Source organism: Dermochelys coriacea, chromosome 2 (genome assembly GCF_009764565.3).
Source record: "Dermochelys coriacea isolate rDerCor1 chromosome 2, rDerCor1.pri.v4, whole genome shotgun sequence".
NCBI classification, from domain to species: Eukaryota; Metazoa; Chordata; order Testudines; family Dermochelyidae; genus Dermochelys; species Dermochelys coriacea.
The window spans coordinates 226,151,668-226,178,752 of NC_050069.1; the positions used below are offsets into that span (position 1 = coordinate 226,151,668).

At 42.6% G+C, this 27,085-nt stretch overlaps 1 long non-coding RNA gene across 1 annotated transcript in view; it reads left to right on the top strand.

Moving 5' to 3' along the window:
• The first annotated feature begins 3,232 nt into the window (after positions 1 to 3,232).
• Positions 3,233 to 27,085, top strand: part of LOC122458539 — a 52,276-nt gene continuing 28,423 nt past the window's right edge. The window contains exon 1 of the long non-coding RNA XR_006278582.1: positions 3,233 to 3,511. This is a non-coding gene — a long non-coding RNA (uncharacterized LOC122458539). The remainder of the gene's footprint in view (positions 3,512 to 27,085) is intronic.

Sequence of the window (27,085 nt, forward strand, 5' to 3'; positions counted from 1 at the left end):
CAGCAGTCATGCAAACCCATTGAATGTAATGGAGAGCAGAATCCAGCTCATAGGCTGATGTGTAAACCTGTGTTTAAAGGTTTGATTTACTAATAACTTCACTCAACAGAGAATGCTATCAAAGGCACCATTCTCGTGCACAGTCATTTTATACTGCAGAAGTGTGAAGCACAAGTTCTTCAGCAAATAAAGTTTTGTAAGCTAGTGTCAAATAGACTGTTCATGAGTTGATTCCTCAGTACAGATGTGAAATGTGAGTAAAGTTCTGTAAGCTGGTCTTAAAACCTGTTTATATCTGAAGCTTCTGGTCAGGAGAGCTCCTGACATGGGAGGGTGGGAGGTTGTAGGTGAGGACATGGGAGCACTGTAACATAACTGTATAACAGGAGCTTGCAAAACACCTGTCTTCAGCATGACTGATTCTAGCCAGTGCTATTAAACCTTCATAAGGAACAATTTGACCCTTCACGTTTTAAAGGTGAATATCTAGTGCTGCATGATAATTTATTTCCCTAGTCTGTTCTTTTAGACATATGTTAGCTGGTCAACATTGCAATACCACTAACAATAAGTAGCAAAGGGCATATCATACAATGCATAAGCTTTATGATCGTCTTTGGTATACGAGGTTGCAACCTGTGTCAGCAAGAATTTTTGCATCTAAATGGGGATTCATCCTGGGGTGAATAACTTTGATTAGCCAACGAGGCTTCCTGTGATTATGTTGAATCAGCCCACTCCCTGAGAGCCTTAGCCATGTCCTCCTACACCACCAGCATTGCCCACCTTGGGGGCTCCACTGGCTAGCTCTGGGTATGCAGGCACATCAGTTTGTGATCTTTCTGCCACTGATGTATCCCAGGACTGAGACAAACTTTCTATCTATATTCTAGAGGATATTACGAGTAGCTAGCCAAGCCCTTTCAATTTCTAATTATAAATGATACAGAAGGTCAAGAAACAAATGAGAAACCATGTTGAAGCAATACTGAACTGATTTTTCCTCACTGATTTTTTTTGAAGGGTGTTTGCTTGGCTAGTAATATTTTGGGACATACAGACAGAAAACAGTTAACAGAAATGCCTGTAAACATATTTATTTGGCATTTTGTTTCACTGAGCATAGAAGTCATCTGTCCAATCTTAATTTTTTTTTTTCCTAAGGAAGCAACACAAAAAGACCCTGTAAGACAAAGAAAAAAAAAAACAACAATCTGCAAATGCTTCCTTGAAACGTGGTCTTTCCCCTGGTTACAAAGTGACCGATACACAGCTGCAGATTTGTTGACCTATGCATGAGATTGAATTGGTAATATGAAAAATGAAATTCCCTGAAGATAGATTTTTTTCCTCTTAGATGCAGCTAGTGGGAACAATATAATGACTGGAAGGATCTGCAGACCTCTATATAATGTTAGAGAATGTCATGTTGAGAAAGGGCATATGTTCTCTACATCAACACTCCTTAATCTTCTCAGATTTTCACAAAGAAATCATATTAATCAAATCTGCTTTCAGCTATATGAAAAGTATAGTCTGAATGGTTCATAGCTTACAAGGAAATTGAATATAGAAGAAAACCTAGATAGAAAGAAGCCTAGAAGTTTAAATAACCTAGTGTTTTCAGTATCTCAGTTTGTGGTCTTCAATAGCTATGTCAATTATGCATCAGAGAGCTCTCAGACTACCCCATACTGTGGCTATGGAGTGATCCATGAAGGCAACACAGGAGAATAGGAATTGCCACATCAAGTCAGACCAGTGAGCCATCTGCCACTGCCTTATAAAACAAAAATCCAAAGCAAACCTAAACACCCACCACCAGACAGATCAACACAGGGCTAGATTTTCTCTGGCCCTTGAACCGGTACAGCACCTTTCCACCCTATTTGGATAGCCTATGTAGGGGCCAGGTGCAATTACAAGCCCTGTGCTCAGGGTGTACAGGGATTGTTTTAGTCTTACTTCCCTAGTACTTCCTGTTACTCCAGATAGGGAGGAGATAGGTTGGCAGAAGGCAGGACCCTGGCTTTAGTCCCTACACACCAGCCAGTTGAGGGCGACTGGTATACAGTACAGAGCAGGAGGTACACCATAAAGGGGTGTAGTGGATAGGCTCTCCCTGCATTCCAGGAAGCTCTGGGAGCCATTGTACCTTCCTGATACAATAGCTCACTGGGGTGGTGCTGTTCAGCACTGTCCCTTATTATGGGCTGTGCCTTAAAGGCATTGTAACCTATTGAGACCTGTTTTATTATAGGTAACCCCCAGTAAATCATGCAACACTTTAAGCTATTTCCATATTGCTATTAGTGTTTAATATTTGTTCAATACAGATATGGTGTATGGGACTTTATGGAACGTAGAAAGATATGGTCCTTGAATTTGATTTCCTAAGACCCCAGTCTTCCTTCTGGCAACATGCTGGCAGTGTCAAGGGCTTGGTCCTTATTTTATTGGATTCTCTTCAGTTTTGGCTCAAGCCCCTACCTAGTAATCTGGGAACCTATAACCATTCTGGGTGCCTTTATTAGGCAAACCTGTACCCACTCAAGCACAGAGGTTTAAACAAATGAACTTTGGTAGTAGGGGGAGATAAGGGAAAGAACAGGTTGAACTAGGACATATTTACAATTTTACACTTTCCATCATCATTTACCTCAAGCTGCATAAGTCACAGTCCCAAGCAAAGTGAACCCTGAATGGCTGATACAATTTGTTCTGCTTCCCAATCTCAGTTTGTGGGTCCCCAAATTCCTCACTCACAGTTTGTGCTTTCAGGAATCCAAGAAAATCAGGATTGCTATGATTTCTTCTGCTCTAACTCTGCTGCTCACCTGTTGGAAGCTATGGCCTGTGGGTGAATCCAACTGCCACTTTCCTCTTCTCTGCTGTCTCTCTGCTTTGCTCTGCCTTCTGGGTGCTGTGGCTAGGCTCAACTGCTGCTGCCTGCTGCCTTTTTCTGGTACTCAGGTGACCAGAACTGCAGTTGGGCTCTGTTTGCCACTGGCTAGACAACTGGAACCTCTAGTGGCCGCTGCCTACATAAAGCAATTACAGCTCTGTGATGGGGTATACAAACCCCACACTGGGCAACAAGGGTTTAAGGATCAGCTCTGGGCTCAGCCAGCCCTCTCCTCCCTGCCCTGCCCCGCCTGAAAAAGATGCACAGACTGGGGGAGGAGTTAAAGGGAGCAGAACAACTTACTTGGTTGTGGACCAAACACACAGCTCCCAAGGAAAGGCAGGATCTATCCCCACAACAACTAGCTGAAGGTCCCTCTCTGAGGGTAGGGAGGACCTGCTTCAGATACACCCTGAGGCATTTTCTCCTTTCTCATCTGAACTCACTTTGTGTTAATTCCCCTGGTGTTGTTTATGGATTACCCTGGCAGGGGAGAGACTTTGAACTGACCTGGCCAGAAGGTCCAGTCACAGGAAGTGCCAGCGGCTGCCCCAAGAGAGACAGAGAGCTGCCATGCCAAGCATGGCCATGAGGAGGTGCCCAGTGGTAAGCTGACCTCCTTAACATCTCCTTGCCACAGACTGCAAACTTTGGACAATAGTTGGGTGGTAGGAAGTGGCCAAGGGAGGGCAGCCTTAAGGTACTCCTGGGCGTCAGACCTTTGATAGTTCTCATGGGGGCCTTGGGCTAGAGCCTGGTGAAGTGGGAGGGCCCGGCCTCTCCTACCAAATGTCTCCCTTCATGTTGAAAGGCCTAAGCCCTGACCACTACACAATGCTCCCCACAAGTGCAAACCATCACAAGCTCTTAGGTCAGGTCTTTCAGATACAAGGGAATCTGGGGTCTTAGAAACTCGTCAGAGTCCCTGCCACCCAGAGAAATATTCCTGGTAACAAACAACAAATAAGAAGTCCCCCTCCCCTTGCCCTCTAGCTCTGTCCAGGGCCTCTTACCCCACCTAGGCAAACATCAGTTTTAATCAGGATGGTGCCATACCTAGTTGTGGTCCAGCCAGGTTCTTAACAGGGTACTCAAAAATAGGGGCCCCAGGTAGAAACTTTGTTAAATTATACCCCAATGTCCCCACCTACTTGCAGTTAATATGCAAATAAGGTACTGCCTTACTCAGTTGACTCCCCTTGCTCTCCTGCAGATGCTATCAGGGAGTACACTCAATTACCTCCCTTGTTTAATAAGCTTCAGGGTTTAAACTCCCATTGAAGGAAATCAGAGGTGCTGAAACTAGGAGTGCTGGGGGTGAGGCAGCGCCCACAGGCATGAAGTGGTTTCCATTACAGTTTTGTCCAATGGCTTTCAGAACCCCCACTACAAAAATTGTTTCAATGCCATTGAAGGAAATAGGATTTTTGCCATTGTTTTTAAAAAGAGCAGATTGGACTTGAAACAAGAGACCACAGCTCAGACACAAGTTGATCACATCTCAGGATCAGGCCCTATCATTATCTCACCTATTATAGTACAGCAACTGTTGGTAAATGGTGACTACTGTAAATGTCACAAAACATTCCAGATTCTTCAGAAGATAGCCAGTGAATCTGCAGTTCTTTTGTCAGATAAAAATGATGGATTCCAGTACGGGGGAAAATACAATTTTAGGCACTGAACTCAAGTCTGGGGACAAAGTCTTATTTTTCTTTGGATAAACTCCTGATGTGCAGGTAATTGTTTTAGTTAAAGCATTCTTGGCTTTGCAGCAATCATACAGAACTAAGCAATTCACTTTTGGGATATAGAGTGACTCTGACAGAAATAGCTTTTTCTGCCTAACAGCCTCAAATTGAAAAAGTAGTGACAGCTTTCCATTAGAGTAATAAGGCAGTTGAGAGGAACTTCTTGTTTGAGCTTGTTCAATATTAACATGTCTATTTAACAATTCCAGTAAATAGCTGTGATTTTTTTTGTTGATGTAAGAAGTTAAAGAAGTTTGGTTGTATAAAGAGCCAGACTTGTTAGTGAGCTAAAAGAGGTGGCTAGAAGTGAAGAGTGGTAGGATCATGACAAATCAGGAATAGGCTTTTTACCTTCAGCCCTGTCAGGTGGTGGGTAGGGGAATTCAGCCCCACCTTCTCTGCTAGGTACCATGGAGTGCAATGTAACCGTCTTCCTGGATCACTTCCTACCAGCCTCCCTGCACAAGGCATAAAAAAAACAAAAACTAGCAAACAAAATAATTCTGAGAAGAAACCTTCAACCTTGCATATGTCCAGAGTCTTTTTCCCTAGGAAAATCAAGGGTGGCTGAGCCACTCACAGAGTTCCCTTTGCAGCACCTCAGAGTATAAGTAAATCTGATCAACTTCACTAACTATGTGTAAGAGAGCTACTCTCTCCCCCTTTTAACTCCTCCTCCAGCCTGCACATGTACTGCAGGTGTGTTAGAGTGGAGCTGTCTGGGCATCCCATCACATGGAGTTATTGAAATTGAGCACAAAGTCAATGAATTTGGTGCCAATGATTTCTGAGGGTTTTTAGTGTTTGCTTCCCAATTTGCTCTTTGCCCATATATGTGATCTGCAATCAGAGCTGATTCTCTTTGATGTGTCACTGGTCACATTACAGTTTGCTGGCATTAGAAGATGAAGACTTACCTCATCCAGTCCCCAAATCCTTCCAAGCTCCTTGCTCATAAGAAGGGTGGGTACGAGTGGAGTTTGGATGGTTCCAATTCCAAGTGTAACATAGCATATGTATAGTTTCCCCAAATTCTTGGGTGTTTTTTTCTAGGAAAGGATTGGTCAAAGTGATTTCGCTCTCCCCCCAGCTGTCAAGCATTATAAAACTGACATGCATTATAAAATTGAGTTACTACATTGTCTGATTCATTGATCCACACATTGCCTGAGGATTTGGCAAAACAAATAAAGTAGGAGTTTGCTAAGAGAAAATTCTGTACACCAGGTGTTTCAGTCATGTCTGTTAGCTCAGGACAATTTTATGCAGTGATGGATGAATCTCATAATGTTTAGAGGTTCACTTAGAAGAAATACCTAAAAGTTCAGTTGCTTCTTTGAAATCAAACTTTCAACTCTGAGCTCAGCTTGCAACTGTAACATGGTATAGGACACAAGGCTGTGTTGGTCAGAGGACATAGGGCTGTCTAAGGACAGTAGGTGGGACTAACTTAAGTCAGGAGGAGAAGAAGGCAGGATGACTTGACATGTTTCCCCCTCCACCACAGACTAGTGCCAATAACAAAAGGGAGGTTCCCAAGACCCTTCTGCTCAGAGACTTCCCCCTCAACCTTAAAGGCTGAGCAGTGGGAGAGATGGAGGAACTCCAGGGCCTGGACTCCTTCCCACTAAGATGCTCCTTCTGCAGGGTTGGGGGCAGCCTCTTCCCAAAGGTTGCTCCTGTTACTGGAAGTGTGTGCCTGCTCTTTACAGATAAGATGTAGGACACAAGTGAAAGCATCTCAATTTTTGTACTAAAAATGTGACTTTTACAACAGGCTCCTGTTTGATGCTGACATGGTTTTTCCAGCAGCTGAAGTTTGAGAATCACTGAACTAAACCTTTTCAGGTCTCCCTTTTCTAATCCTTTGCCTGCCTAATCTCCTGTCCTCCATATAACCAAGCCAAGAAGATCCTTTTCCCCCTCTCTCCCTAACTCTCTCCTCTAACACCCCTGCTCCCTCTTTGTCTCAAACAGACCTCTGAATTTCAAGTTGGTTTTCTTGCCTCAGCAAGCCTCTCTACTTTGGCTGATACCATATTTGGGTTTTTTACACTCTTTGGCTCAACCAGAACAAGAACCAGAGTCTTTCTGGCTCCTGACCCTTTCATATAACTACTAAACCACATGGTATCCTTAGTACATGTTTTCCCTGCATTCTGTAGCCTATAAAAATGGTAGTATGATATACTACCCTAAACTCTTCAATGTGCTGTAGTTTGAACTACTGGTCATTCTTCCCCATTGACAGATCTGACAACCTGTGACAAAGAGGAAGTAAAAGGAATGTAAACCAGTCACATTATTGACTATTGAAAAGATAAGCTAATGCACTGTTCTGCTCTTTCATAGAATGGTTGAGTGATTAAAAACATAATTTATCTAAGAAATGTTGCACTAGAAACTGAAAATCACAGACAAAAATCATGCAGTTCAGAGGAGGTACTTGTACCAGGTCAGATAATTAAATGTGGGGACTAGAACTTGTTGAGAAATTATTTTTTTTTTCTTGTGGAAAAATTTTGACTTTTAGATGAAAAATTGAAAACCAAAAGTTTTTGGGCCAAACCCCAAAATTGCTGACTGCAATCTTTCATCTGAGAAATGATAAATGTTGATTAGGAAATGCTGGGGAGGTACTTCATAAATGTTTGATAGCATCATGTCTCTGCCTCTATGGGCCGGGCTCCCTGGTTGGACTATATGCACCATAATGCATCACACCACCGTGTATCATGGGAGATGTGATCTGCTGGGGAACCAGACCCATAAAGGAGAATGGGGGCACAAGACACCTGAATTATAACTTCTATAAAGGTATCTTGGTGGCATTTCCAAACCAAAGTTTCAGTTTTTGGCTGACTTTTCTTTTTTTAAATGAAAAGTCAAAATTTTCCATAGGAAGCAGATAGTTTTCATGGAAAAACTTCATTTAGCGGAAAACCCAATTATCAGAGAAAATCCAGCTCAGATGGAAGCTTTTCAATGAGCCCTAATTGGGACCAGTCTTTTACAATTTTAATAATGTATTTTGTGATTTTTTTTAATACCTCTCATACTTGTCCAGGAACGCTGAAGAAAACATAAAAGGGAGTACGGGGGATGGGTAAGAAACACTCTTCATCCATGATGCCATCAGTCCATTGCTAGCTGTTTCCTGTAGCAATAAAACTGGAGAATATAATTAAATTGCTCGAAGCTTCTTAAATCAGACATTAAATTAGCATCAGGACTGGCACTTTTAGAATGATCTGATGTTTCTGATTCTGGGTCCTATTGCCTTCTCTTACTTCATTTATTGTTAGTAACTATTATTATGTTTGCTAATAAGTGTTTAGTGAGTCATGGGAATTCCTGTCTGTAGAAAAGTTTACCAGAATTAAGAATACCAATGGGTGTGGAATATGCTGAAATTTGGTACCCATTTATCAAGTATATGCAAGACACAAGAAACCTCTCTCTTTATAGTTTAATTTATGAACTATTTAGCATAATAATGTTTTCCACATCAGAGAAGCACTAACAATGGGACTCAAGAGATCTGGGGTCTAATCCTACCTCTGCCATAGACTTTGCGTGACCTTAGGCAGGTCACTTATGTCAATCTTTTCAGAAGTCTATGCTATCCAAGTGTCCTGTTGGGCATGCAAACAACAGTGCAATTAATTTTTGGGAACTCAGGTGATTTTAAGAACAGGGGTTTAGTCATGCCCAATTCCTCTGAACAGTCTAGATTCTGAGTGCTTCAACAGTGCAGGTCCCAGGTGTAGTTAAAGAGCTTGCCAATCGGTTAGTATGAAAAGAGTTTAGAGGCCTTCACATACCCAGCTGGATGCTCCCAACTTTGCCATATCAGAGGCACTGGTGAAGCCATTCATTCACCAGCTACTCTTTGGCTGCTCGACACACCTCACACCACTGTACCCACTGCAAACTGATTAAAAAATTCCAGACACACTGGAGAAAGGGAGAGGGGGAGAGAGAGAGAGAGAGATTCTCAGACAGGCATTGTGCAAGTGAGCAATAACTAAGAGGCTCGGGGATTAGGGCAGAGCCAGAAGGGAGGGGATGGGGCGGGGAAAGAAAGGCAGGAAAAGAAAGCTGAAGGGGACAGGCAGGTTCATCAAGGGATAAGCAATTCACGGTGAAGCGCTATAACAGCCAATAGTTACAGCTCAACTCCCAGCCATGCTATGATGGTACTGGTATATTTTGAGGTAACTGATGAAAAGGAGGGGGGCCAGGCTGAGTCTGGCTCAGAGGTAGAGAAGACACCATTATTCTATAAATAGAATGTATGTGTAGTATCTTACAGATGAGCAGTCAAGCTGAATTCTTCATTATAAATAGCAATGAGGTAACAAAACTTTCAGCTACTTGGTGTAGCTGTAGCCTGCAACTGCCTTGTCCTGGGCTGCTTTGTTTCTGCCCAGCAGGGAGTATGGCACTGGAAAGTAAAGAAGGCATAGAGTGTACAGAAGTGTGGCATCTTCACACTTCTGGAGGACTTACTCTATAGCATGCAATGAACCATGAAAGGTCTTCCATGACTTCACATAAATGCATATCATCCAGAGATACAGCCTCATCAGAGCCATCATACCCCTTGATGAAGTGGAATCTTGATAGGTTGACCAACAGGACCCAAGCCCTTTTAGTGCCAGTCTGGTCACCACAGCACTAGGAATATCTTAGGAGACACAATGGGAATTGGTCAGTCAGCTGCCTCCCACTGCCCTGAGGATGTCTTCAACACCACTGAGAAAAGGGCAATTGCATATACCAACTTCCCCATGGAAAAAAAATAAAGGAATTCTAAATCATACAGAACTTCTATGAAATAAATAACTGTCCCTCAGTAAAAGGCAAATGAAATGGGTTATGAATGGTATGATAAAATGGCACGCTACCTCACCCTATGTTATCTCAGTGGGACATGTCTCACAACTTCCTGCATTACCCAGAGGAACAGGCTGCCTGGTGTTCCCTGCCTGTGGTAAGGGGTGGGACACGAATAATTGCAGGACACTTCCTTTCCCCCCAATCTGCTTAGGATGGCGATGCCAGTAGGGCCTTGCCTACTGGGCCCCCAAAACACTCTGGAATTGGATTTAAGGCTGAAACTCAATTACACTCTCTCTTGAGGGACCATCACAGCTGCTCGTGAGAGCCTGGGACTGAGTCTGAACACTGAAGACTATGATGAGGGAGCTTCCAAATTACCTCATCCTCCCAACATAGTACTTCCTCCCCAGATGCACCTCTCACCTGCTCAATGAAGGAGATCAGGTTGGTCTGTCATGATCTACCTTTTGTATCTCCCCCCAGAGGACAGAAGTTACACTTTGTCAGGCATGGCAGATCTCAAATGTGAGCCCACAGGACTGCCAAGAAAGATCCTTACCTTGTGTATCACCATGCTGCATAGTCAAGTGGAGGAACTGCCACTAATGCCCCACCATTAGAGATTGCACCTGCTATCTCAGTAGGGTAAGGTGACTAGCAAAGGGCTTCTGGTTGGGTATAAAGTTTCCTGTTCCTGTCCTTCTCTGAGCAGCTAGTTCAGTGGTTCTCAACTTGTGGCCCATGTGACATCCTCAGGGCTATACAGGCAGTATTGGATGCAGCCCACAATGGTAAATAGGTTAAGAACCACTTAGCTAGTTGCTCAGCATATTGCTGCCTAAATCCCTGAGACTCTGCCATTTTTTTTAGTTCCTTCTCCTTTTTCCTGGATCTTGCTACTTCATCTGGATCCTGTTATCATGCCTTGTCCTTGCTCCTGGTACCACCTCCTGCTCCTTGTTTGTTGTTCCTGGTTCCTCGCCATGACTCCTGACTGCTGACTCCATCCTTGACCCTTGGCATGACTTCTGACTCTGGCTTTGTCCTTGACATGGCTCTGGCTTTGACCCTGACCCTTGATGTGGCTTCTGGCTCTGACTTTGCTTCTGACCACCAGGTTAAACTGCCCTGTTATGGGTCCTGACAGTCTCTCAAAATGTGGCTTCTCACCCAAACTGAGAAAACTGAAGTATAATCCCAGCCCAAGTATAATAGTACTCTCAGGTCAAGAATGGTCAATACTGCAGAGATTTGGCACCTTCAGAATGTCTGCACCAGATTAACAGTACATTCCAGTATGTCATAGATACTAAGGTCAGAAGGGACCATTCTGATCATCTAGTCCGAACTCCTGCACAGCGCAGGCCACAGAACCTCACCCACCCACTCCTTTGAAAAACCTCACCCATGTCTGAGCTATTGAAGTCCTTAAATCGTGGTTCAAAGACTTCAAGGAGCAGAGAAGCCTCCCTCAAGTCAACCATGCCCCATGCTACAGAGGAAGGCGAAAAACCTCCAGGGCCTCTCCAATCTGCCCTGGAGGAAAATTGCTTCCCGACCCCAAATATGGCGATCAGCTAAACCCTGAGCATATGGGCAAGATTCACCAGCCAGATACTACAGAAAATTCTTTCCTGGGTAACTCAGATCCCATCCATCTAATATCCCATCTCAGGGGATTTGGCCTATTTACCCTGAATATTTAAAGATCAATTACTTACCAAAATCCCATCATACCATCTCCTCCATAAACTTATCAAGTAGAATCTTAAAACCAGATAAATCTTTTGCCCCCACTGCTTCCCTTGGAAGGCTATTCCAAAACGTCACTCCTCTGATGGTGAGAAACCTTCATCTGATTTCAAGTCTAAACTTCCTGGTGGCCAGTTTATACCCATTTGTTCTTGTGTCCACATTGGTGCTGAGCTGAAATAATTCCTCTCCCTCTCCTGTATTTATCCCTCTGATATATTTATAGAGAGCAATCATATCTCCCCTCAACCTTCTTTTAGTTAGGCTAAACAAGCCAAGCTCCTTGAGTCTCCTTTCATAAGACAAGTTTTCCATTCCTTGGATCATCCTAGTAGCCCTTCTCTGTACCTGCTCCAGCTTGAATTCATACTTTTTGAACATGGGAGACAGAACTGCACACAGTATTCCAGGTGAGTCTCACCAGTGCCTTGTATAATGGTACTAAAACCTCCTTATCCCTACTGGAAATGCCTCTCCTGATGCATCCCAAAACCACATTAGCTTTTTTCACAGCCATATCACATTGGCAGCTCATAGTCATCCTATGATCAACCAATACTCCAAGGTCCTTCTCCTCTTCTGTTACTTCTAATGATGCGTCCCCAGCTTATAACTAAAATTCTTGTTATTAATCCCTAAATGCATAACCTTACACTTCTCACTATTAAATTTCATCCTATTACTCCAGTTTACAAGGTCATCCAGATCCTCCTGAATAATATCCCAATCCTTCTCCGAATTGGCAATACCTCCCAGCTTTGTATCGTCTGCAAACTTTATTAGCACACTCCTACTTTTTGTGCCAAGATCAGTAATAAAAAGAACAAACAAGATTGGTCCCAAAACCGATCCCTGAGGAACTCCACTGGTAACCTCCCTCCAACCTGACAGTTCGCCTTTCAGTAGGACCCGTTGCAGTCTCCCCTTTAACCAATTCCTTATCCACCTTTTGATGTTCATATTGATCCCCATCTTCTCCAATTTAACTAATAATTCCCCATGTGGCATGGTATCAAATGCCTTACTGAAATCTAGGTAAATTAGATCAACTGCATTTCCTTTATCTAAAATATCTGTTACCTTTTCAAAAAAGAGGAGATTAGGTTGGTTTGGCATGATCTACCTTTTGTAAAACCATGTTGTATTTTGTCCCATTTACCATTGACTTCAATGTCCTTAACTAATTTCTCCTTCAAAATTTTTTCCAGGACCTTGCATACTACAGATGTCAAACTAACTGGCCTGTAGTTACCCGGATCACTTTTTTTTCCTTTCTTAAAAATAGGAACTATATTAGCAATTCTCCAATCATTCGGTACAACTCCTGAGTTTACAGATTCATTAAAAATTCTTGCTAATGGGCTTGCAATTTCCAGTGCCAATTCCTTTAATATTCTTGGATGAAGATTATCTGGGCCCCCCCCGATTTAGTCCCATTAAGCTGTTTCAGTTTCGCTTCTACCTCAGATATGGTAATATCTACCTCCATATCCTCATTCCCATTTGTCATGCTACCATTATCCCCAAGATCCTCTTTAGCCTTATTAAAGACTTGAGGCAAACTGTCTGTTTAGATATTGGGCCATGCCTAGATTATCTTTAACCTCCACTCCATCCTCAGTGTTAAGCGGCCCCACTTCTTCTTTCTTAGTTTTCTTCTTATTTATATGGCTATAGAACCTTTAACTATTGGTTTTAATTCCCTTTGCAAGGTCCAACTTTACTCGACTTTTAGCCTGTCTCACTTTATCCCTACATGTTCTGACCTCAATTAGGTAGCTTTCCTTGCTGATCCCTCCCATCTTCCACTCCCTGTATGCTTTCTGCTTCTTCTTAATCACCTCTCTAAGATGCTTGCTCATCCAGCTTGGTCTACAACTCCTTCCTATGAATTTTCCCCCCTTTCTTGGGATACAGGCTTCTGATAGCTTCTGCAGCTTTGATTTAAAGTAATCCCAGGCCTCCTCTACCTTTAGATCCATAAGTTCTTCAGTCCAATCCACTTCCCTAACTAATTTCCTTAATTTTTGAAAGTCAGCCCTTTTGAAATCAAAAACCCTAGTTGCAGATTTATTTTTGTTAATCCTTCCATTTAGTTTGAACTGAATTAGCTCATGATCACTTGAGCCAAGATAGTCCCCTACAACCATTTGTTCTATGAGGTCCTGCTACTCACCAAAATTAAATCTAAAATGGAATCCCCTCTAGTCGGTCAGCAACTACTTGATGAAGGAATCCATCAGCTATCGCATCTAGGAAAATCTGAGCCCTATTATTACTAGCACTGGTCCTCCAGTCTATATCTGGGAAGTTAAAGTCTCCCATGATCACGCAGTTTCCATTAGTATTTACTTTATTAAAGACATTAAAAAGGGCTCTATCCATATCCAAATTAGATCCCGGAGGTCTATAGCACACCCCAAGCACTATCGTAGGAGAGGCTTTACTAGTTTTCTTCCCCAATGTAATTTTTGCCCAGACGGACTCTGTCTTATCCATTGCATCGCTTCTTATTTCTTTACATTCTACCTCATCATTGATATACAGTGCTACTCCACCACCTTTACCTTTGTTTCTGTCTTTCCTAAAGAGCACATACCCTTCAATACCTGTAGTCCAGTCATGACTACTATTCCACCATGTTTCTGTTATCCCTATAATATCTGGTTTCACTTCTTGCACCAATAGCTCTAGTTCCTCCATTTTGTTACCTAGGCTCCTCGCATTGGTGTACAAACATCTTAATTTTTGCTGTTTGGCCTCGCTCACATTTTGTACCCTATTAGGCACAGTCATTCTACAGCCAGTATAACCTATTAGACTAGTATCCACACCGCCCTCGCTCCTTATATACATTCTCCTACCCACGGCTGTATCCTTTCTTGCTTCGTCTTCTTCCCTCTCAATGCTAAAATCTGGCGTGGAGATTTCCTGGACATCTCCCATCCATCTCCCCTTAATTCCTAGTTTAAAGCTCTCTTTATCAGTTGTGCCAGCCTCGATCCTAGAAGTCTATTTCCTTCCCTACTCAGATGAAGTCCATCCCGAGAGAACTGTCCTCTGTCCGTGAATGCCTCCCAGTGGCCATACATTCCAAAGCCCTCCTTATAGCACCACTGCCTAAGCCATCTGTTGACAGTCATAATCTTGTCACACCTTTGTTGCCCTTCTCTAGGAACAGGAAGGATCCTGCTAAAGATCACCTGAGCCTCAGTTTCCTTAAGTGTCTTCCCCAGCCTAGCATAGTCTCCCTTAATACAGCGAGAATCTAGCTGTATCATTTGTTCCCACATGAAGGATAATTAGGGGATTCTTTCCTGCTCCCTTTAGGATCCTTTTCAACCTCAGGTCTACATCCCGTATCTTAGCACCCGGAAGACAGCACACCCTTCTATTCTCTGGATCAGCTCTAGTTACAGGCCTGTATTCTTCTCAATAAAGAGTCCCCGATCACATAGACCTGCCTTTTCCTGGTGACGGTGCTGTTCTCCAGTCTCTCCCCTGTTCCCTCTGGCTGCAAGTTCTTTCCATTCCTATTTTCCCTTATAATCCTCTTCAACCCATCCTGTATCCTCCTGGGGCTCATATTTGGTGTAGTCTCCCTTGACTCTTCCGCTTTTCCTATAGGACTAGCCTCTCCTCTCTTCTTCCTTACCCTTCCACCTTCAACAAGTACCTGCTGAGCCCCTTCTTCATTTTCCAACTCTGCAAACCTATTCCTAAGCTCTATTTCTCCTTCACTAGCCCATCTTTTCCTCTGCCTGGTTCTTTTAGTCACACATTTCCACTGACCACTTTCCTCACCCAGTCTCCCCTCAAAATTCCCCAGCCCTGCTTCCATCCGTGAGTCTGAGCTTTTCCCTTCAGATACCTCATATCTTTGCTCCATCATCTGCTCAAACCCCTTCCTAAACTCAACAAGACTTTCCACCTGCCTCTCCAAACCTCGGATCTTTCCCCCCCCCATCAGCTCTATCAGATGGCATATCATGCAGAAAAAACTCTTACTGGTTCCCCCCTCCAGGATCATGTACATACCACAGCTTCCACATCCAGTCATCCTCAATGTGTCTTCCACTACAGGAGTCACTCCCACAGCTGCCTCTGTATCTGTCATCGCCTTCCCACCTAAATCCTGTTAATCTGGGAAACACAAGGCACACCAAAAAGACTACCCCGCAAAAGCAAACCACAATACAAACTCCCACTCAAACTCCCCTGTTTAGAGCTCTGTTTGCTAGCTCCTGTGCCACTGCAGCTGTCTGTGCTGCTGCCTGACTGGCTGGCTACCTTTATAGGACCCCTAGTCAGAAGCCCCACCCCCTAAGCAGGGCTCAGCTGCTCTCCCAGCACAAAGCCCCACCCCCTAATCAGGGCTCAACTGCTCTCCCAGCACAAAGCCCCTACACACACACAAATACTAAAAATACAAAACCAAGTACAATTACCTTCTCCTCAAACAGAACTCCCACTCAAACTCCCCTGTTTAGAGCTCTGTTTGCTAGCTCCTGTCCTTGAAAAAGTTAACAGGATATTTCAGGTAAGTTTCATGCTCCACGATATTGTTGAATACCTTTGCTGGAGAGAGCTGACATTCCTGATGTCATTAACGATGCAGATGAGGAGGTTCTATGGAAGAAGAGAAACAAGAAGGATTTGACAGCAGGGGCGGGGGGAGCAACGACAGCAGCCACTTTCACCAGACTCCAGGACTGTCAGGTTGAACGGCTTCCTGCTGAGTACTTGAGGCTCAGATCACGACCAGGGTGCTCTGATATTTAGGAACAAGTGGTCACAGTAATGGGTGGGTACTATAGACTTTTTTGATATTTAGCTTCTAATCCTCCCTGTGGCTGAGTACAAAACTAAGCAGAGCAAGGGACGAATTTTCAAAAATTCAGCAGCAGCATCTTCAGTTTTGAAAATTTCCCAGATTTCCAGCATACCCTGAACTGAGCCCTTAAATCTCTGCTTCATGCCCAGACTGCTGCTTGGAAATTCTACATGTTAGTTTCTCAGTGCCTCAGTTCCTCATCAGTAAAATGGGAATAATAGTCATTCCCACCTCTCAGGTGCGCTGTGTGGGTACATGGAGCACTCTGATGATATGATGTGTGTGCTACAGAAAAGCAAATAAATAAGATACATAAATTTTGGACTAAATTACTTCCTAGCTACTTAAAAACATTGGGATCACATGTTCTACATAAGCAGTGTAGGTCTATTTTTTCAAAGATGTATGGAATGTCTTTGAACAACCAAGGTATTGTACAGATTTTATTTTTTCTCATATTCTCTATTTGCTTCCCTAAAAGCAATTTATTGAAAAAGAGACTTGCAGCTGAGATTTCAAATATGTCGTAGTCAAAAAGCTCTCTGTACTTCCCAGTGACTGAAATGGTTTCATACAAACAAAATCAAGTCACAATTTAAAATTTATTATATCATTCAACTAGTCCATAACTAAATGCTGGCCTCCTGATTTACTAATCTGTAATGTGAAGGAGGCTGTGTCAGGCATAGGGAGCATGAAAAAAAGACATGAAGACAAGGGATGGCAAATAAGAGGAAGGATTCAGGGAGGCGGAAGCCATTAGCAGAGTGTATAGTTCATGAGGAGGGATGCCAGATGGAATAACGGCAGATTGGCAGTACTGTGCAGAACCCAGAAAGTCAGAATGAAGACCTTAAACTTGATGCAAAATAAAAAAGGAAGTCAGAGAAGGGATTTGGGCGGGAGGGGAGTGCAGATGAAGTAATATTAGTGGCAGGGGGATTTTAGATGCAATATGTACGATGTATAGTCCGATTTAGGAGCTGCTTAGTAATTTATGGATGACAGAAAGCTTCCCCTCTCCATGCGGTCAGTCAGACCACCCTAATGCCCTGATATCCTGTGCAAATTATGGGGATTGCTTGTTGGTGAATACTGAATAATTGCCCTTGTCACTGGAGAGAGTAATCACATAAAAATTAAGCCTATGTAAATCCAATCTTGCTTATTAGGCTTTTAGTGTTTTGCTTAACTGTTAGAAAAACAGCACAGTATGTACTGTATTATCAGTATTATAAAAGTTGAGTTTGACATGAATTCCAGCATTAAAAGTAATCCTATATAAAGCACGCTCCAGGAACTAATCTATTGCCAGTTCCTGTTTATATAAATAGAGTGACCATAATGAAATAATAAAAATACAAGGCAATTCTTGATGAGCTATCTAGCTAATGAAACACATACTCCTGATACTTTTGTTAAACTAATACTACTAGCACATAAAACATACTGCCTTTGCATACTGGCTCAAATTTTCAGAAGTGGCCTCTAATTTTGGGTGCCCAATTTTAGTTACAAAGGGCCTGATTTTCAGAGGCCTTGAGCACCCGCAGTTAGTGGGAGCTACAGGTACTCAACAACTCAGAAAACCGGGCTCCATCTGGGTCAAGTTAGGTTCCAACCCATTGAGCTACCCCAAATTAGATGGGGTATCAGTGGATGCCTGATTTGGCAATCTCATTGTGTTTTCATGGCATGTTCTATTAGCTCCCTATGGGTAGTTCAGAGGGGGCACACGCCATCCACATGCCTATCAGGGAATGCTCCGGGTTTAGGTAGCCTCATTGGCAAATGTAGAGCCAGCTTTCCCAGTGCTATGACTCCCTCTCACCAGCAAGAACCCCCAGTGCAGCGAGTCCATGGGGGAAGGGAGGAATATGACTGAGAAGTTCCTATGCTCTGGCTATTTGCCAGCTGTTACAGAGCCCGTAGGGGCCATGATAGCTGCAATGCAAACTAGGGTAGCTCTAAGGGACACCCTAATCTGCTCTGTATGCCCCAGTCAGAGGATGTAAAAGCTGTCTCCCCTTGGTCTCTGTGCTGGGCCCTGCACTAGCGTAGGGATGAATCAGGTTCTAAGAGAGGCTGTCTGTGTTAATAGTAATTCTATTATGTATCATAGAATAATAGAAGATTAGGGTTGGAAGAGATCTCAGGAGGTCATCTAGTCCAATCCCCTGCTCAAAGCAGGACCAACACCAACTAAATCATCCCAGCCAGGGCTTTGTCAAGCTGGGCCTTAAAAACCTCTAAGGATGGAGATTCCACCACCTCCCTAGGTAACCCATTCCAGTGCTTCACCACCTCCTAGTGAAATAGTGTTTCCTAATATCCAACCTAGACCTCCCCCATTGCAACTTGAGACCATTGCTTCTTGTTCTGTCATCTTCCACCACAGAGAACAGCCTAACTCCATCCTCTTTGGAACCTCCCTTCAAGTAGTTGAAGGCTGCTTTCAAATCCCCCCTCACTCTTCTCTTCTGCAGACTAAATAACCCCAGTTCCCTCAGCCTCTCCTTGTAAGTCAAGTGCCCCAGCCCCCTAATAATTTTAATTGCCCTCCGCTGGATTCTCTCCAATTTGTGCACATCCCTTCTGTAGTAGGGGGACTAACACTGGACACAATAATCCAAGTGTGGCCTCACCAGTGCCGAATAGAGGGGAATAATCACTTCCCTTGATCTGCTGGCAATGCTCCTATTAATACAGCCCAATCTGCCATTGGCCTTCTTGGCAACAAGGGCACACTGCTGACTCATATCCAGCTTCTCATCCACTGTAGTCCCCAGGTCCTTTTCTGCAGAACTGCTGCTTAGCCAGTGGGTGCCCAGCCTGTAGCGATGCATGGGATTCTTCCGTCCTAAGTGCAGGACTCTGCACTTGTCCTTGTTGAACCTCATCAGATTTCTTGAGAAGCTCCCCCTGGGCATTTTATAATGAATGGCCTAGTGCTTTTCCTGGGCTTTTTCATTAAAATCCCACAGGATGGCTGTAAAATGGCGCAGTCCCTGTAAGATACCTGTTTAGCACTTGATGTTGGCATTAGTGCCATCTACATTTCACTATTGACAATGTGTTCCTTGGGAATGAAGCAGGAGTTAAGTATTTGTAGAATGGGATAGGAGATTGAATCAGAAGCACAGGAAAAAATTTGCAGAATAATATGAAAGACATTAAATGAGGTGGTGGTTAGGGATTAGGGTTTCCTCCTGTCCTGGGTTGTCCAGGGTCATCGCTTTTTAAGGCAGCTGTCCCAGGAAATCTGTAAATCTTCCTGGCACATTAAAATTTTTTTTGGTCAGTCATACTCCTGTTGGCTCCCCCAGCCCCTAGTAGCAGTAGTGGAGCAGTGATGCTTCCACAGAGGGAACTCTGGCTCTGGAGTATCCAGGAGCCTTAGGGACAGGGTGGCTCAGGAGCAAAGAGCAGGACAGAGAGCTTGGGGCCAGCAGTGCCCAATCACCACTGCACCCTGTACTGACTCTGGGGGTCATTGCCAGGTGGGAGCAGGGTGGATCCAGCTGGCGCTGAATCCTGTTTGACAAGATTGGTGACTGGGGCAGTCCCAGGAGATGGAGCCTGTGGATACAGGTGCCCTTGCCCAAGGTGGAATGGGAAGACAGTGCCCTAGTTGTGGGGGCAGTTGGTACTCAGAGGTGTATGTGGTGGGATATAAGGGGCAGGCAGAATTTTTTGTACCTCAAGAGGGCAGATGTCCTGGGTTTTTTTGTACCTCTGAGGTGGCAACCCTAGTAGAGATGGATATGGGCTATGAGCCAGAGGATGTAGGAGAAAAACAATTGGAGCAGTGGATCCAGCAAATTGCCTAAAAAATGTACTGATGGGCTGTAAGTGTAAAGCATGAAGCAAGCCAGCCTGAGGATCATGGCCAGCTCAAGTTTACTTCAGAACTGAAAGCAGCCCCATCCTTACAGGCCAGCACACTGATGATTATCTTCAGGCAGCACCTGAATGAGATGAGGCTCAGCATGGGAAGAAATTGGACAGTGGTGACTTGGGGACAATCACTTCCAGGGTCTTCTCATTCTTACTTGAGGGAAGGATTGGGTGCAGCCAGCAGGGGCTGTTACTACCACCTGCATTCAATGTATGCTGCATGCAGGAGACCTACACTTGCCTTCCATCCACTTCTCCACTCTCCCTCTCACTGGTTCATTCCCTTTTCCAAGCAACTTTCCCTCCTTTTATCCTAAGTTAGCATTCCTTCCCTTTCCTTCCTTCTCCCTTCTGCTGCTGGCACCTCCCTTCTCTTACCCCTGACCCCATCCACCCCAGGCAGTTACCTTTCCACTCTCTTCCCAGTTAGCTCACATCCTTCCTTTTTATGGATACCCTTTCTTTTTACTGTGCAATTCCCATTCTCTGGTAAACAAGAGGTGAGGGTTATAAATGCAAAGGACAACTGGATAACAGCAAGCCCCTCACCCCCTTTTTCCTAACTATGGCTGTGCACACCTCTCAATGCCACCCAGTATGTTCATTTAGACACACTAATATCTTTGTAAAATCAAAACCAATTGTTTTCAAGCTAAGTAAAGTGCATGCTTCAAAAACGACTATGTTGCAGACAAGTTTCAAGCTTCAGCTCCTTTTGCTGAAGCTTTCTTAAAAATATATATTTGTTTTTGTACAAAGGGAAAAGTGTATATTTTTTCACTCATGTAACCCCAAAATGAATAAAGGGATTTGGCTCAAACTTTAAATAAATATTAGTACGGGAAGGGACTAACCATGGAGAAAGTCAACTCAAACGGTGATTAAATATAAGTCTGTGAAACAGGGTATTTATAAAGAGGATTGTTTTGATATCTTAACCATGGTATGGCACAGGGGCAACTGGAAAAAAGTGGTTCTTTACTTAACATTATTAAAGTTCAGTTGCCAAACACTTACCTAATCTCCAGGAAAAATTTGCCAGGACATAATACGTTCTTGGATTTTAAAGGGCAAGCTTCTAAAGGAAATACGTGATACCAAGAAACTAAACCTAGAGGACCAAATACAACTCTGGTGTAATCCCACTGACTTCAGTGGGCTTTCTCTAAGAATAAGTTTGGCCTAGAAAGTTTTCCAAGAACCAGCTATCCATTTAATTTCTTTCACAAGTGCCACGGTTGATTCATCAGAACTTGCTGTAAAAAGCAGGGGTGTTATAAAAACATTTACATTCCTAATTAATAATGAAAGGGCACCATTACAATGGATTTACTTTTATGCCCCAAATTACAAAACAACTGCTTAGGTTATTAATTACAAGTCAAAAAGGAAAGGCAATTTTTCCATCTTGAAAGTTTTGAACTAGGCCAAGTACCATTTGGCTTTATCATTGAGTGCTATGAAATTGTTACTAAATACAAATGCCAGGAAGAAAAGGGAACTCAGCAAAAGCATTTGAGAATACATGCATTACACAATGGTTTTTCCAGAGACTTATTTTTGCAAAAGCTATTCTTAGTGTTCCAAAATGATAGGTATCTGCCAGTTCAAATGATAAAGGTTAGATTTTTATTTATGGTTTCATTCCAGAAGAGTGGGGATTTTGAGCTCAGTAATGTCCTTGTTTTTGTTTAAGACTAGCCAGAAATGAATGTCACAATAGCTTGTGCATTTTATATGATGAAGGGTAGTCATTTTCAAAGGGCCTCTTAAACTGCACTGGTTAATGTTGCATTCGATGTAAACACATGAACAGGCAATTATGTGCACAAAACAGGTAACAGTAAATACAGGTTTGTGAAAGAAAATACAGATTTTTGAACATGCAAGTGGATGGAACTACTAAAAAATATTTGGGCACAAATTCGGAGGAGGCTACTGGAAAGTTTGAACAAAAATATTCTTGAGTTGGAGTGACAAGAAGGTATAAACGGGGTGTGTACGTACACAGACGCTTTTCTCCAAACTTCAAAAATGAACTTGGTACCGTATAAACAAGCTGTTCACCAGACGGGTCACATTTTAAATTAAAAGTTTCAATGTTGTGACAAAATTGTTGCAAAATGTGGCTTAATTTAATATTAAAAAATATATATATATCGGCAGCGGTGCAGAGCTACAAATTGTAAGGGAGATTGCAGTCATGTCTGCTACAGCACCTCACATTCCTGCTATTCCTGTCTGTCAAAAAATTCTTTTATGTCCATGGGTATTTGGATGTAATGTAGAGCTGCTTTCAGGGTGGAATCAGACCAGTTTCTGGCTGGTCCCAGACTCCAGGATGACAAAAGTGGCAGAGAGTTGCATTTGTCACAACCCTCCTAATCTGTACGGAGTACAATTCAGCTCCAGCTCAGAATCTGGGCCAATATCTTTATTTTCTGAATATAAACAACTGCAGTCTTTCCATAGAATCTATTGACTCTAACCTCTAAAGCCATATCAAGTAACAGTTATAAAATGAAAATTCCTTTATGGCAATTGTGCACTTGCTGCATATGGCATATTGAGCACTCCTACCAGTATCCTTTTTTCCCTTTGAGCAGAACATAAGATTCAACATGTGCCTTTTCAGGAGACATTTAAATGCTGTTGAAAGCAGCAGGCTGTTTATTCTACAGGATGGTTAAAATATGGTAATGGTCATTATAACCCCACCTTTTATTATAAAGCATATGATGTGGTAAGACAAAGATGATGAATTTATTTTATAGGAAGTAAAAAATAAAATGATGGTCTGGGGAGGTTGATTGGACTGTTCCCGTCTTTCCCCTTTACCTCATACATTTAGTTTGAGATTTGAAGGTAAGTTTGAGTTTTGTCCCCAGAGAAGAGTTTCCTGACTCATAGTCACAGCACATAGTTCTTACAGGATACAGGATGGCGATTGCTTTCCCACCCTTCCCAACAGTAGTGTCTTCAGATCAGGAAAGGAAATCTTAGAGATGCAGCAGGGAAAGCTCTTTGCTGCTTAATCATGAGAACTGAAGTTCATGATGAAAGAATTTCTGATCTGGTGGCCTGAAACTCTGGTCACCCAAAATGTGAAAAACATTTCAGAAGCAGAACAGGTAATTTGCTTGAAAGCAATGTCAAAATATTTAGCAATGAAAACATTAAAGGTTGGATTTTTGCCCTAAAAGGGAATTGATGGTACTTTGTTCTGTTTATTCGGTTAGTTCTCTTTCTGTCACTCGGCTCACTTTTCCGTTATTTGTTTTTGGATGACTCTCGCAGTTTGGATGTCATCCCAATGTTTGTTACTATATTCATTAAATAATTTGAATTTGTAGAAAACGATTTACTAGCCCTAGGAAGTTATTTCTACATTCTATGGTGTTTTCTGTTGTACTAATTTTGTTCTGTCTCTCACAGGGGCCGTTTTCACCCCTGTGAGCATTGACAAATTTGTGAGTACTCTAGTAAGTTGACAGGTTTCAGAGTGGTAGCTGTGTTAGTCTGTATCAGCAAAAACAATGAGGAGTACTTGTGGTGCCTTAGAGACTAACAAATTTATCTGGGCATAAGCTTTCATGGGCTAAAAGCCACTTCATCAGATGCATGGAGTGGAAAATACAGTAGGAAGATATATATACAGAGTACATGAAAAGATGTGGGTTGCCTTACCAATTCTAATGGGACAATTCAATTAAAGTGGGCTATCAGCAGGAGGAAAAATCACTTTTGTAGTGGTAATCAGGGTGGCCCATTTCAAACAGTTGACAAGAAGGTGTGAGTAACAGTAGGGGAAAAATTAGCATGGGGAAATAATTTTTAATTTTCGTAATGACCCATCCACTCCCAGTCTTTATTCAGGCCTAATCTCATGGTGTCCAGTTTGCAAATTAATTCCAGTTCTGCAGTTTCTTGTTGGAGTCTGTTTTTGAAGTTTTTTTGTTGAAGAATTGCCACTTTTAAATCTGTAATTTAGTGTCCAGGGAGGTTGAAGTGTTCTCCGACTGGTTTTTGAATGTTATAATTCTTGATGTCTGATTTGTGTCCATTTATTCTTTTGCATAGAGACTGTCTTGTTTGGCCAATGTACATGGCAGAGGGGCATTGTTGGCACATGATGGCACAGATCACATTGGTAGACGTGCAGGTGAACAAGCCCCTGATGGTGTGGCTGATGTGATTAGGTCTTATGATGGTGTCCCTTGAATAGATATGTAGACAGAGTTGGCAATACAGACAGAGTTGGGGTTTGTTGCAAGGATAGATTCCTGGGTTGGTGTTTTTGTTGTGTGGTGTGTAGTTGCTGGTGAGTATTTGCTTCAGGTTGGGGGGCTGTCTGTAAGCAAGGACTGGCCTGTCTCCCAAGATCTGTGAGAGTGAGGGATAATAATAATAGTCCCGGTTTCTGCCACGATTACAAGTCAGTGGGAATTCCAAATTCAGATTGACTGCAGGATTAGTATTAGTGCAAAACACTACTGTTCAACTCCTCATTCATGCAAGGAAACAGGAACACATCAACCAGCATCCTCAGCAATCCTGCTTGACTTCTTATTCTTTTCAAACTATAGGACATAATCTCCATTCGAGGGCCAAAGTCTACTTGCATTAGAGCAACTCCACCAAAGGCAATTTAGTTACACTGGTGTAACAGATAACATGATTACATTCAATGGGCCAATTTCTCATTTACAATTCTTTACACTGCCAGAGTGGTGTAAAGTTGCATTAGTGTAAATGAGAATAATGTCCAAAGTATTCAAGACCTTTTATGAACTTGGTCCCAGATGTCTTTGCAAACTTCTGTTAAACTGCTCTCCAACCCATTCCTTGTACTCCCCAAATGCAGAGTTTGTCCATCACCTCTGTCAGGCACACATACAAAGAAATGAAAAAATATATTGCTCCAACACTTTTTTTATTCTATGTGTGTGAGAGTAATATGAACTACCTTCAATAACTGCTGACAAATCTGAAAAGTATACATCAATAGTTTGACCGGAGCCTTGACCATTTAGTGCCAAGATTTTTTTCCCAAGTAGGCATACAAAAACGATCAATTCTGTATCTTCTCGGGGCTGGCTAGAAGAATGGTGTTTATGACTCCTAATCTACTTAAGTTATTATCTAAGGCAGTCATGAGAGAACACTTAACATATTGAATTGATTCTTGCATGCTTTATTAGCTCGTCATATCTTAACTGTACAAAATAAGACCCAATTTTGTCATAGCTCCATCAATGGAATTCCCATTGAAGTCAATGATAGGGTTCAATGTAGACTGATTGTAAAACAGTAACTGGGACCAATTTTGCCTTCAACTTCATCCTCTGAAACATCATTGGTTTCAGTGACTTGTTTGAGTTGAGGTGTTAGTGAAAGCTGAATTTGGTTTAGTCTTCTGGAATTTATTCAGATAAGTTCCTTGAAGAGCCAGAGGTTTCTCATTTATTTTTATTTTTTTGAGTGAATGTTCTAAATTATAAAATATAGTGCAATTAGGGCCCAATCCAGAGTCTTTTGTTTCCTTTGAAAAGCCATTTCTTTTTGGCTAAACAAAAATCTTTACCAGCTCTAATGAATGCAGCTGTGCTGTGGGCAGGCAATATACAAATTCAGATCTGCATGTGCAGAGCATCAGATGGAGGACTATGTATATATTCTGAGGGCTTAAGTGGGACTTCAGTAGGACTTAGGCCTTGTACTGGACCTCAGCAGAAGAGGTAATTTGCCTTAAATGCATATTAAACATCCCTGTCATTTCAGTCCAAGGCCTTTGCTAAGCACCAACTGCCAATCATGCCAAATTGTTTGGTGGTATCAGATGTTATCTAGTCAGAACCTAAATTCAAACCAAACATTTTTTTACTTGAGATTGAACATAGATTAGAGCTCAGCTCTTCTGAGAGGAAAAACTAATTCATTAACCTTTTGTACCACCCACGCACACAATTAAGACCACTTAATTTTCATATGCAGGATCTAATTGTTTAGACTGTTCGGGTACCTCTTAACTGCACTTAACTCAGGCTTTTAACTGGTGTTGTCCCAACCCCCATCCCATTCACACTTATAACCTTTCACCTCAAGGTTAGTGGTGCTTTCAAACTGGGCTAGCTGGCCTAACTGGGGGTGTAGCTTAGAGTTCAGGTGCCACTTTCCCTGGGCTGGTAACCTGTGTACTTTCCAGTGAGTATGCAGGCTAAATCACTGAAATGCTGATAGTCTTCCAATGCCTTCCAACAATTCCCTCCATGTGCTCAGAAGGACAGACAAGTTGTCCCACAATTCACTGGGAAAGTACCATTGCGGTAGCTCAGTATATTTCAGCATAGAGAACCAGAAGTCCTAGCAACACACACACACACAGGTGAATTCATCACTAGTGAGGACACAGTAACTCAGGTATGACTTTCTGGGATGATCTGGACTAACCCAGGTGCAAATCACCCAAGTTAATTTTGAAGTGAATACATATCATTAATATTAACACATCTCTTACAAAAGTGCTAGTTTAGACCTAGCCTAAGTAATCACATTACACTGACCTGTGAGCTATTGTTATAATGGTGCCCACAGGTCAGTGTAATATGATTACTTAGGCTAGGTCAACATTAGCACTTTTATTGGTATTATGTATGTCACTCAGGGGTGTGAAAAAACCATCATCCTGAGCGACATAAGTTATATCGAAAGAAGTGCCGGTGTGGACGGTACTATGTTGGCAGGAGATGCTGCTTCAGCCAGTTCTACCCACCAGAGATTCCTCCTACACAGAGGGAATTCTCCCCTAGGAGTCTGTGCTTGGTTTAAGAGCTCTTTGCGTTTCTCTGGAGCTGAGAATCCAGGCCTAAACCTTTGTTCATGATCCCGTGGTACAGATTCACTGAGAAGAGCCAATACATATACTCTACTGTAATTAGCCAATATTATTTACACAGATGTGGGCCAGTTATGTTCAGGGTGGACGCAGCTTCTGCTCAAGTCAATGCCAGTTGCACCCAAATATGTAAGGGTAGCCTGAGTTTCACATCCTCATAGTTTATAGCTTGTCTACTTGAAAATTAATTTGATTAAGGTATGATG